Below are 13,481 nucleotides of genomic sequence, written 5' to 3' on the forward strand. Positions count from 1 at the left end.
ACAGCTCAGTGCTCATTGTGTGTGCGTGTGTGTGTTTGTGTGTGTGTGTGTGTGTGTGTGTGTGCATGCAAAGTACAGAGGTGACGGGATGTGGCCAGAGAGGTGATAGTTATGAGGTAACAGAGAGATACCTGAGAAACAGATTTTCTGCCGTCTCAATAAATGTTTTGAATTTACTCATTTTATGAATAAATGCTCAATATGAGTTTAAGAAATTAGCTTTTAAAAAGGTTAAACAGGATAATTGAAGGGTAAACAACAACAACTGCTCATATATTTATTACAAAAAGCACTGTACGAAAACAATATAACTGACATCATTTTTTTGTACACTGCCTTAATAATTTGTGAGTTGTTTTTGTTTGTATTTTTTGTATGGTTGATGACATGTAACTCTGTTATTGATTGAGGAGCAGGATCTTCGTGGTTTTGAACCTAGTTTCCAACTATATCGGCAGACCGACTGTATAAGACACATCTATTACACAACCGCTTTCTGAGTAAGAAGCCACACACTGGGCAGGCAACAGGTGCTGCTGGGATGGAGATTATTTAAAGTTGCTCTAAAATGGTTCCAGTACAGCTGAAAGCGACTGTGGGCCAAGCTGTCTGCCGACCACACGCCTTAGTAGAACGTACAGTGACAGTACATACTTCCCTCTTTGAAATGCCAGAATCCAAACATGACCATCACATGACTGAGGTGGAATTACCTGTTAATATCATTTACACAGTGAATGTGATCAATTCATTTCATTTAGAAACGGTGGTAGGTGTACTGTGTCATCCTGGATTTATAGCTAGTACAATAAAAACGTATTTTGACAAATTTGGATTGTTAGAGGGAAACTGAATCTTGAAGAAATTGTGAGGAATTTGCATGATTAAAAGCAGCAATGTGATGAGAGGTGAAAATATATTTTTATCACAAGATTTGCATGTTTTCTGCTCTGTTCCATAGGAGGACAAATGGTAATAGCCCTGGGAACCACTGAAGCAGAAATTCTATGGCTAGTTAACCATGATGGCTTGCACAGTTTACAGGTCACATCCATAGAGAGTGCACGGGGGAAAGTCCTGCTTATGTAATTTAGGGCAAAAAGTAAGGCTCATGTCATAAGAGTGCTCAAATGAATGAGAAGGAGATAGTGAAACTTATGAAAAAGAGGAAATAGCTCATTGTTGCAAGATGAACTGTTGTTGAAATATGTTTCATTTGTAATATATTTCTAATTAGCTTTCTTACTATATTTTTACTAAAACCTTTTAGCACAGAATGAGAGGTAATATAAACAAACCATACTAAGCTACTACAGCTTTATATTGCCACCTAGTGGCAAAATCACACCAAATTTACAGACTACATTTCTTTGCATACAATTGTATAAATAAGGTTAAAATAGAGTGCTGAGCTTTGAAATATATATGTATATATATGTGTTATGAACCAAATTCATGTACACATAAAAGCCTTTTCACAGAAGGCTTAGTCATAAACTCATTGAGTATGTAAATCAAGTTTAGTAGTCTCTTTTATTTCTCTGTGTTTCATCTTTATATAAATATTATAATTTATTGTTTAAGTTTTAGTTTGAACGTTTTGTTGACTTCAATAATGGCTAAATCTGTGGTAACCAGGGAGTTCATCATTTTAGTTAATGAATGGAAACAGCATTTTTTAGATCTATTTGAACCATATTTAATTTTTTCCCAAAACTGCATTTGTGACACTGATAACAGGTGTTGACTCTACTTGCCCATCTAGGTGCATACTACAGTTACTTCCATTCCCTCATTTTCCAAAGGGATTCCTTCAGGAAAAGCAGATCATATCTATCTTTGCGTTTTCTGGGAAAATTGTTTTATTCATTATTTCGGCTACATTAAAAACCTTGAGGGGGCCATAAACTTCACCACCACAATTACTGATATTGTTCTTGAGATTGACCTGCAGAATATGTTGCACACAAACTTTGTATGGCGATCATAACATAATGATAACTTTCATTATTAGCTCTAGGATATGATACAATTAAAAAATGAATAATTTTACATTGTCTGCAACAAGTATATTTCTTATAGCTTCAATATGACTGTACTGTCAGAGTGTTTATTCAGCAGAGTGTACTCTGCTCTGTGAGTCCTGTCCGTTGTTATTTCAACAATTATAGCTGAGCATAAAGGAAAAGCAAACAGGAAAAAATAGATAGATAAGGCAAGGGATTGTAGCTGTCAAAGGAGACTGAAGAGTCTCAGTGGAGGTTATTAAGGGAAAGTCATTGGGGAGGTGCACACATTAAACTAAGGTGGTTGTCTTGCGGAGGATACTGAAGTCTGATCTTATCTGGAAGTCATCACATAAAACCACTGCACGCCAATACAGAGACTCACTACGGTTGAAAATTGAAGTTACTGGACGTATCCTTCCAAAGTTTTTTTTTTTTAACCCTAAAAATAGGCTTTTGAAGATAAATCATCCGTGTTTATAATGTTACTGAAATTCAGTTGGCATTTCTACCCCAAAAAGTGCATATATAGACATTTGGGAATGAATAGCTTTCATACCAGGGATTGTTATGTGAGGTTTTAACAGCCTGAGAATGCTCAACATCTATTTAATGTGCTTTCCTGTCTTTTTCCCGTTAACATATTTGTATTAATGAGCCTGACAAGCAGATGGTGGGGAAGCCCTGGACAGCTCCAGAAACATCTGAAGTGTTTATGTGGCTTGTTTAAAATCTATTTTGTATTACTAAGTCACTCAAGACACAACAGGCACAATTCTCTCTTTCCTTCTCTCTCTGTTACAAGCTCTCTGTCCCCCAAACACACACACACACACACACACACATATATATATACATATCCAAGACTTTCCACATTGAGCCGAATGACAATCTCTACCTCATCTACACCCAATTACTCACTGACCCTAATTGAATACTTGGCAGAGAGTGCGGGTGCTGATGGCGTGCACTGAGCTAAGGAATCATCAGTCTTGGTCATTCGCCCCATTAGGTAGCTCTAGTGACCTATGATGTCATTATGTAGTAAAGTAAAGCAGCCTAATGGACGAAGACGCAGCTCACGCTTTTTTGTTTTAACACACTGATTTTAGAGCCGAGCACTGGCTCCAACTTGTCCACATGTCCACTTCATGGCTGTGTGAGAAACTTAGTAAAAGTTGTTTTTCAGTGTTATTTTGGGCACGAAATTGAGAGAGTTCTTTCAAAGTTTGGGGATGTGAGAGTATCTTTAGTGGTTTATACAAGCATGTTTCCATGAGAGAGGGGCTTTTTTCTTGTCTTTTCTTTTTCGTGTCTCACGTGGACAGAGGTTTTCAGTTATATTTTGATGTTGCAAAACACTACAACGTGTGTGAACTCTCAAATCAAGATGGTTGACCTTGAAATTAAAAAAAGGGTTCAAAAAGTTTACCAAGTCATTAAAATGTAAAACATTTGAGGTCTTTTTCCAGCTCACACTCACATTTACACTCAACATTGGGTCTTGAGTGTTTCATCCTGTCGTCACGTCCTCTGATGACAAAGAATGTGTGTAAATGTACATGTGTTTGTAAGTAAAACAAGCTGTATTTTTGGTTGCACCATATACGGCCTTAATCTTCAGCCCAGCACAACTCTGTAGAGTTTGAAGAGGGGACAGCTGTGGCTGAAGATTTACTCCACCTCTCCTTAATGCTCAGCCAACGCAGCTGAGTTCTCAGCCTCTTCATCGCATCCTGGATCCAGGAGAAAATGAGTCCGGAATAGAGAGAACCTGGTCCGCCTTCAGCCTCTCCCAGGGGGTGAATTACGATTTCCCGAGTAAATATGAACCCAGGGAAACAGCTTGAATGGTCATCCATCAGCCTGGGTGTCTGCATCCTCCTGAACAATGTGTGACCCTTGGGCGCAAAGAAGGTCAGAAGAGGGGTGACTTCCACCTTCATGCACATACATATCACACACACACTCACACACAAGTCCTCAGATTAAACCATCTCTGGAATAGATATTCTCACTGGGATGATGGGTTTATTCTTTATTTTTTTATATCAAAACGACAAAAACTGTGAAACCTTGTAATGTGAACAAACGCATACACTGCAATTCTCCTGTTTCATCTGGAGTTTTAAATCTATTTTAGCACTGTGTATTACAGTGTTGCTTCATATTTCGCTAGATTTATGCCTCATGGAGTGATTCTCAGATGCAAAAGAAAAATGGTCACCAATTTTGATTCAATTCAATTCTTTCTTTCTTTCATCATTTATTCTTTATTATGTGGTTTTGTGGCCACTCTTTTCTTCTGTAATCTTTGTTGAGGTTTGTATTCAAAATGTTTGATGGCTTTTTCATTCCACTATATTTTCCCTTGAGGTTACAATTATGTGTTGAAAGCAGCATACCTCTCACAAGCTCTGTCTAATCTTGCAGAATTAACAAAAATGAAAAGGAATAAAACATTTTGCCTGTGATTAAGTGGTCTATTTCAAGTAACAAAAGACTTACCCAATGCCACCATTATGCGTTCTGTGGGCAAAGATTGGCTGAAGCAAAGAATGCTAGCAAACATACAAAACTAACACACAATAAGGCTTGGTTTTATTATATACTGGTGGATGATTAGATTTTTTGGGGGCCTGCTGATGACCCTAGCTTGATGGTCATTGAGCTTGGCTGGTCGGTGGGAAGGTTTATGGCACTGTGTAGATCAAGTGGCAGTGTGTGGAGGGATGGGATCTATCTGTATCTCTGTCTGGGATCCTGACAGCTCTGGCTTTAGTCTGCACCCAGACCTCCTACATGCATGTCTCACTGTTTACTGCCCCCGTCTCATGCTCATGAGACAGGGGGGGGGGAGAATGACACATCTATCATTTCAGCAGGACCACACGCACCTACGTGACATAGACAAATACAAATACTCACACACACACATACCCTTACGCAAAATCTCTTGATTACAACTTTAACCCCAAAAAAAGTCAGCATCTGAAACTAAAAGTTTAACTCATATAATGCCCTATTTTTTTATCTAACTTTTAAGCGGAATTTAAACTCTTGACTAACCCTTTCAGGAAGTTAGAATGAGCAAGTATTCCCTCATCTTGGACATATATCCCCACATTGAACGTCCAAAGAGTTTTAGATGTTAAAAAATGAGGATATATTTACTATAGTATTGGTTCTCACAGGGACTGCAAAACATGAGCACACACACACACACACACACACACACACACACACACACCTACACACACACACACACACACGCACACGCACACGCACACGCACACGCACACACACACACACACACACACACACACACACACACACACACACACACACACACATACCATCTCAACCAACTCACTCCTTATTCAGATTTTGACCTCTCCCTGCGTCATCGTGCTCCCCCAGTACAGACGTGTTGCAGGGAGACAGATTGGTGCTCATTCCACACGCAATTTCCTGTAATAAAAACAGTTTGAGATGATGAGTTCTGGTGATACCCGGACACCGGGGACTTCTGCCCACGTCTTGCCCACACACTGTCGTCAATGCACATAGGGTCTTTGACAGCCGATTGTGGTTAGGTGCTTCATATTATATTTGGTGTGCAAACCCTTGTGTGGTGTCAAAAGAGCTAATTCCAATGTGTTCATTGGTGGCATTTCTGTTTATGTATGCATGCATGAGGATCTATCTGTGAGCAGCAACTCAATTAATTGTTAAGCTCTGCTTACAATTTTCTTCCTTGCTCTGTACATCCATCATTAGTCAGACTGACTACAGCTCCAAGCCCATTCGCTTACCCTACCTCTAACCCTTAAACCCAATTTGCTGTCTACTCTCACCTTTCCCACATTAACAGACTTCCTGGAAGCACCAGAGCTGCACTTTTCTTGCCTTTTCTCTCTCTCTCTCTCTCTCTCTCTCTCTCTCTCTCTCTCTCTCTCTCTCTCTCTCTCTCTCTCTCACTTCTATCTCTTGCTGCATGCATACTTGCGTGATGTTTTTCTTTTTTCTTCTTGCACTCTCTATCACTCTGCTAACCCTTTTGCACCGTGAGAGCATCCATCTGTTTGGTTTGGGAGCAGTGCTCCTCTGGGTTATTTACGCCTCTTATACATTGCAAGTGTGTGAGACATTGGAGGGAAGATGACTTTACTTGGAATGAGAAGTGTTTTGTTCTCTGGTGTAGGGCTGTCTGCAATTGCATTTCAGAGGTTACGTTGTTAAAGGGTTGGTTAGACACGAAAAACCCACCTCTCACTGCACTCTAATGATATTTAATATGCAGCAGCATGTGGATAGTTTTTTGAGATTTCTTTGAGATTTAATTTTGAGATATATTTTCCTAGCCAATTGCTAATGTCAATGCTAACATGCTCTGTTGAATAATTATTTGTTATGGACATAAGTATGGGACATTGTTTCAAAATTTTTTTTTTTCCTCCATTGTGTTGTGATGGAGGAGAAACCTCAGACATGAATATCTCAAACTCTGGGCAAACCAAACATTCTGCACGGTATAGGTACGACTAGGTTAAATATATAAATGTGTTTTGGCTTTTGGTTTAAAAATACTCTAGTGCTCTAAATATTGCTTTGATGTGACTTTACAAGGTAACACTAATACAAAATAATATGACAATAACATTCTCTCTCCTTGTGTGCATATGTGTGTGATAGAGAGAATTCTTTGTTAGGATTACCAGAGCCAGCAGATTGCTGTCTTACATGAGCATTAGCGCCAGGTCACACAGACAGGATGTTGATAACATCTTGCAAAGCTCCACCTCTCTCCCCATCCCTCTCTTTCTTTCAGTCTCCCTCCACCTTTGCAGGAGCATGCCAGATAAAGTTTTTCAATAAGAAAACATAATAAAACAAAGACGAGAATATGCTTACATACAAGGCCCTACAAAATATTGCTCTAAGAAGTATTTATGTGACTGATCTCAAAAGTACTCTTGAGATATATACTACTTAGCTGAGTCATCCAGAGTCATCCATTTCTGATCTGACACTTCTTGTTAGGATATGTTAGGAAATCCCACCATTGGTTAAGATGTTAAAGTTTCACTCGGACTGTTTACACTAAACATATTCTCCCATGTAATCCAAATTACTACTTACTTAAATGTATTAGTCAGAACAGTGATACCGACCCCCAGAAGACTGGTAGTGAAGCTCCATCATTTCATGTTATCATATTCTAGACATCTTGTGTGTAATTTCTTTAATAAATTTCCCTCCAAAAAAATCAGCCTGACATATTTGGTGTCTCTTGAAACTTTGAGGTCTCTGCTTTAATTTTAAATACATTTTTTAATACATGCTTAGTTTCTTTTTTTTTTTAACTGAGTCACTGGAAAAAATAACTACAGAATGTCTCATCCTTGTTTTCAGTTTGCGTCATGAACTTATATATTTCCCTTTATTAAATTATTTCTTGTTTCACATTTCATTCTGACAGAGCGATATCCACACAGCAAGCGTCCACTCTTTGGTGGAGCCAGTAGAGTCCAAGTCAAAGCTAATAAATTGTGTTATTCAACAGCTCTCAGCAACGTTGTATAAATTTGTCCTCCATGCTCTGACATTAGATCGAGTATGAGGGTTATGCTGTGTTTACTCGCACGCCTCCCGTGGGCTGGCAGCTGTCCAGCGGGCTCAGGACTGCTCAAGCCCCTTGTCGGGTCCGTCCTGTAGGCTGGATCTTCTGGGCCTGATTACAATACTGTCACAGAATGACAGATGAAGGCTCTAAGGAGCTCTATCTTTAGCTCTATGTAAGGCCTCTACTACAGCCTCCACTTGGCTCTTAAGGAAAGAATGGAAGACAAAGAGGAAGGGAAAGACGGAGCAGCAGATGGACTGAAAATAAGTCACTACAAGAAAGTCACCTCTGTTGTGGCAAGTGGTCTTGTTTTACCAAAACGAGTCACTGGAGCGAGAAGATACGAGGATAGCGGAAGAAAGTCACTTCAATTATGGCATTCAGAATAAAACATGCAAACCATCAGTAGTGAATAATGACAGAGTATTTCTAGAGTGAGAGTTTCTTTTCTATCTTCACTCCCTGACACAGTCGTCTTGCTGTCAGTGAAGAAGACAAAGCAGCATTTACCCAGGCCTCCCTCTGTCGGTCCACCTCCCCTCTCAGGCCACTGTTGGTTTAACCCTGGTGGGCAGCAGGCAGGCCTGACAGCACCCAGACACTGTCATGTGATTTATGGCGTGCATTGAGAGTGGAGAGGAGATGACCACTCAGATTTGACCCCTGCCGCCTTATCAGCCACTCATCAAGAAAAAGACAACACTCAGACTTATCTTTGTGTTCTCATCTAAACCCTGAGCCATAGAAGCACTGAGCGTAGTTAGCCACACTAGTTAGGTTAGGTAGTAGTAGTAGCAGAGATAGTAGAGAAGAAAATATAAATACATAGTATATTATAACTTATATCAATATCTCCTCATGTTTGTTTCTTTCAGATATTCGTAAATAGAGTTTAAAAATGCTGCTGGAATAAAGAGTTGCAGCATAGTAGAGAGGTTCAGTTTTTTCATGTAGTCGTTTCTGTTATTATTTCTATCATTTGTTTCATCAGGCTAACCCAGGATGAGTGTTTTCTCTTAGTGTGTAGCCTAATAATAATGTATCACAGTAGCCATATACATTTCACCACTTGCATATATATATAGGTGTGATTTTCCATATAGCAGCAGGTGTCAAATGTGTGACCTAGGGTTTGGTAAATTGACTCTGTTCCAAAGGGAATTGACTGTTTACGTATGTTTTTTTGTGACAATGCAGGTTTTTCTTCTTTGCAGTGCAGTCTGTATCCTGTAGGGGGAGTCCTGCACAATGCTATAAAACCTAAACCTAATCAACCCACTTGAGGAGACTTGGAAGGCTACAGTGGCTCATCAGTTAAACTCTGGTCATGATATAAAAAATCTGGAAATACTTCTTCATATATGAATATCTAAATACAGGGAAGAGACCTTTCAAGCGTATTTTGTAAAGCTGTCAAAAAATAGGACTCAGCTTTATGATGTGAAATACCTGTTAATCGCACCATAGTGGATATTATATGTATACCTGGTGATTTCTTTTCCAACCCAAAGAAAAACAAAAAAATGTTCCACCGAGTTCACCACAGAACATCTTTAAAAACAAGCACTGGGCTGAGTTTAAGGTGATGTAAACACAGATCTATTTCTGTTGCTATGACACACCGTGGTTTCTCTGGAAAGCGAACAGCAGCCCAATATTTCAACAAAGGAGGCCACACAGACAGTTGTGGTTAGAGCATCTCTCTGGATCCAGAAATGCACAGACAGATGGAGAAAGAGATGAAGGGATTGACCATCGCAGCCAAGTGCAATGAATGAACGGAAATACTATAGGCCTATGTCTTAAACTCCAAAAGTAATACTGCATGCTTATTTACAGGCGTTACCGCAAGTGGACGTGGAAATGAGCTGAATTGTATACTCTTTGTATCACTATACTTTATCCGTTGAGAGGTTGGCGGTGCCCATTGGCAATGTCGGTTCAAGCGCTGTGGAGAACACAACGGATAATGTGAGTAGCCGTAAAGAGGAAAAAAAGAAGTAAGAGAGAATTTCATTTTACATCAGTTCTAGATTTTCCAAAAATCACTTCCATGGTAGATAATAAAGAAGTGGGAGAAAAACATTTTAGAGGGCTGGAGAGGAAGAAACGAGCCAGATCACTGTGGTAAAGTCACCCTGACACAGAGACACAGAACAGACAAAGAGCTCCCCCTCGTAAACTTCTCTGCATTCTGGCACACACTGACACACACTGACGCACACTGACGCACACGCGCTCAAGCCTCGATCAGTAAATATGGGTACAGGAACACTGACTCAAGGAGGGAATTTCATTTGTGGGTGTGTCTGTCTGTTTGTGTGAACTTGTTAATCAGCAGTGGGGCTTTTCTGGCCACCACTGCCGAGGATCGATCAGACGGCAGACAGTTGAGGGCAGACGTCACCCACACACTCCTTTCAGTGAGCCCTGGCCCACCCAATTTACTCCATCCATCAATGGATTAGGTGCCAAAAACTGTCTTCCTTAATCCAACAACCTCCCTCCCACCCCAAACACACAAACATATCACAACAGATCTTGCTAGTTCACGCTGCTGGCCACGCTGTAGTAAATCTTCAAAGAGCAAAGGTGAGTGGAGGTTATGGTGGATGGTAGGCTGAGGCACGTATCAGCTTCCCTCTCACTGTACCACACACTATCACGAATGTGCTTTGGAGAAAAATATAACCGATAAGAGCTCAAATGATCTTCCTAACACAATCATGCGCCAAGGCAGATTTTGTTCATGTCAGTCCGCTTGCCAAGCAATGATGCTTAATGACCACACATGCACACAAATCCACGCTGACAAGTGGAACAACATAATCATGCTGTTCTCTTCATCACCTATGTGTGTGGGAGGTGGAAGATATTGAGCAGATGATGTGCTCGATGCGGGTGCATTTTTCTTTGCGTGTCCGACACATGATGTGTGTTATTTTGCGATCCACAAAGGTCACAAGCCAATGCGTTGTTCGGTTTAATGTCTCCTGTGTTTTTGGACTATCCGGTTTCAGCTGAGTCAAGACTGGGGCAGATGCCTGGTCAGTGTGTGAGGCACAGGAGAAGGCTTTTTTTTTTTTATGGGGGAGTACACCAGAGACATAGATCATTGGAAGACAACTATCAGGGCAGGTCAGCCACTCACTGGAGGCCCAGAAAGATTGAGGTTTGATAGGGTTGGGGCTGTTGTCTGGCTCGTTATATCAATATATCATGTATTTCTCAGGTCTTTTGTATTTCCAGTACTATTCCATTGCCGGATCACTAGTTTATGGTATGGCATTAGCAGAAAGGTCACTGCTCACTGCAGAAGCATGAAGACGATGAATAACTAGCCACAAAAGCGTCATCAGATTTACAAACAGATAGCAGCAGCCATTTTTCAGAGATGTTAACAGTGACGGTGTCATTAAACACTGAAGTCATCTCCTGGTGCCCGGAGTGAAATAACTTCACCATGACAGCATTTGGCAGCAACGCACGCACAAAAGAAGAAAGAAGTCTGTCTGGAACGTGGAAACAGAAAAGTGTCATGGAGTAAAAGCATTCACTGATATAGATGATAACAAGATTATTGAACAAGTGTCTTGACACACGGCCTCCTGCCACTATGGTGAGTTGGTAAACATTATCAGACTGCCTGGGGTAAATGTCACCCTTCCAGCGTTCAGGCCCAGCTTATAGTTTATTTCCACCTTGTCCAGGTCAAGTTTGACGCACATTCGAAATGGCTAGGAACATAATTGCTGCTTTTTATTGCAATGGTGTCATCCCAACACTAAAGAAACCTCACTACATTACTATTTGGGTCTCCTGTCATGGCCCACATATTGTGCCGCAGCAGAGCCAGCATGGACAAAAAACCAATGCTGACACCACAGACAGGAAAAAACACCCTGTATCCTGGTGTGTGGCAAAGCAGGACGGTAACTGGTCAAGGAAAGGTCTTCTGTGTTTTGGGATTAAAGGTGATGCTCTTGTCTTAATAATAAAAAAAAACTTCTAATGTCATTGTTACAACACAAGATATTTCCACAATTACAATAACTTTTAATGGCCATGATTGGAATTGAATATTCTTTTTTTCTAGCTTTTGTATTTATTCCAGCTCAAAATAGCATTATATTTTGCACATCCATACTGCATATCTGAGTCAACTGTCCAGCTGTCAGCCCTCACAGCAGAACAGTGAAGTCATGATTTATTTTAAAAGAGACTATTCATTTATCAGCCATGTTGTTATTGCGCTGACACAAAGGCTTAGCAGTTCAGATCATGCAATTCATAAGCACGAGTAAAAACAATCTAATAGAATTATGTCGGATCGTGTTGATGTGTGCTTGTGTTTGCATGCCGGCATGTGTGTTTGTGGCTATGACGTACACATGTGTGTGTGTTAAACTGCCACTGCTTGTCTGCTTGTATTTCCCCTACAGGGATACTGATAGTCCTTCAGATAAGCCCCATCTCCACTTACAATTACAGCTCCTGAGATTGAGTCTTTTTTCTCTAATAAGTAAATTACCTCTAATACCTTCTGTGCTGTACTTGGCTGCTCTCAGCCTGCTCAGGCCCTCATGGAAACCAGATGTTACACCAGCCTGCCAGCACATACATACTCTGTCTAATGTATGCTGGGGCAACACACAACCAGCACTCAGAGGTACATTCACATGCATGCACATGTGTTCAATGGATATGATAAGTAGTTGGTCGTCTTTTTTCATTCTCTCTTTCAATTAAAGGTGAACCCTTAACCTTTCCATCAACATCTTCAATTTTATACATTTTCTTCCTCTCAACACCACTTTCCCCGTCTCCTACCTCTCTTTATTTTCTCCTCTGTCACCATCACTGCTGTCCTTTTATCAGCATGGCCAGCTTTATCCCCACCGGACTCATTTTTCTCACACAATAACAAACACATATTTTGTATTGAGGTTAGGGCCAAATCCAATTGGCTAATGAGGGTATCAATCGATCTTGAGGTGTAGCGCCGCTTCTTGGAGATCAATAGCTCCACCTGGCAGACTTATTTATCCACACTGCTTGTTTGACATTCCTCAAGAGCTGTGTATCAATAATGTAAACACTGGGAGGCTGTTAACTATTGCTAATGATATATCCTCAGTTTACAGATGTATCCATCATTGGTTGGTGATAACTTCTGGTTTCGGACAGTGGAAAGAGAGGGTTAAAACCGATACCATATGTGGAGCTCAAAGTTTGATGAGTACATGTGTGCATGTGCGGTTGGTTGCATGAAAAAAGTGTTTGTACTGTTTGTATGTAAAATGTGTGTGTGTGTGTGTGTTTGTGTGTGTGTGTGTGTGTGTGTGTGCATGGCGGTGGTTGGAGAAAAGAGGAGAATTAGTGGATGCTCACGCTCACGCATGGTCCTTCATGAGTGCTGAGCAACGTGTGCAAATGAACATGCTGTTTCATACCACGTGGTTTCCAAAAATACAGAGGTATGGGCACCCCCCCCACCCCACCCCACCCCACCCTAGCCCCACCCTACACAAACACACAGCCAAACACTCAGCACAAGCACAGTGAGAAAGTACAGGCTGACCCTCCATGTATGCTGTTGTCTGTGACCCTTACCTGTTTCTGTGGGTTTTACAGGCAGCTTCACACCGGCGTGTCACGCATCGCCACACTGAAGGCCCCCGAACACAGACTCTTTGTACAGCCACAGCAGTGCGTGGGAAGGACCACACTGTGTGTGTGTGTGTGTGTGTGTGTGTGTGTGTGTGTGTGTGTGTGTGTGTGTGTACATCTCAATCTTCACATTTGGTTTTCTCAGTGGTGAAAAGTAACTAAGTGCATCTCCTCAAAAG

This window comes from Pholis gunnellus, assembly GCF_910591455.1.
Source record: "Pholis gunnellus genome assembly, chromosome: 1".
Classification (NCBI taxonomy): domain Eukaryota; kingdom Metazoa; phylum Chordata; class Actinopteri; order Perciformes; family Pholidae; genus Pholis; species Pholis gunnellus.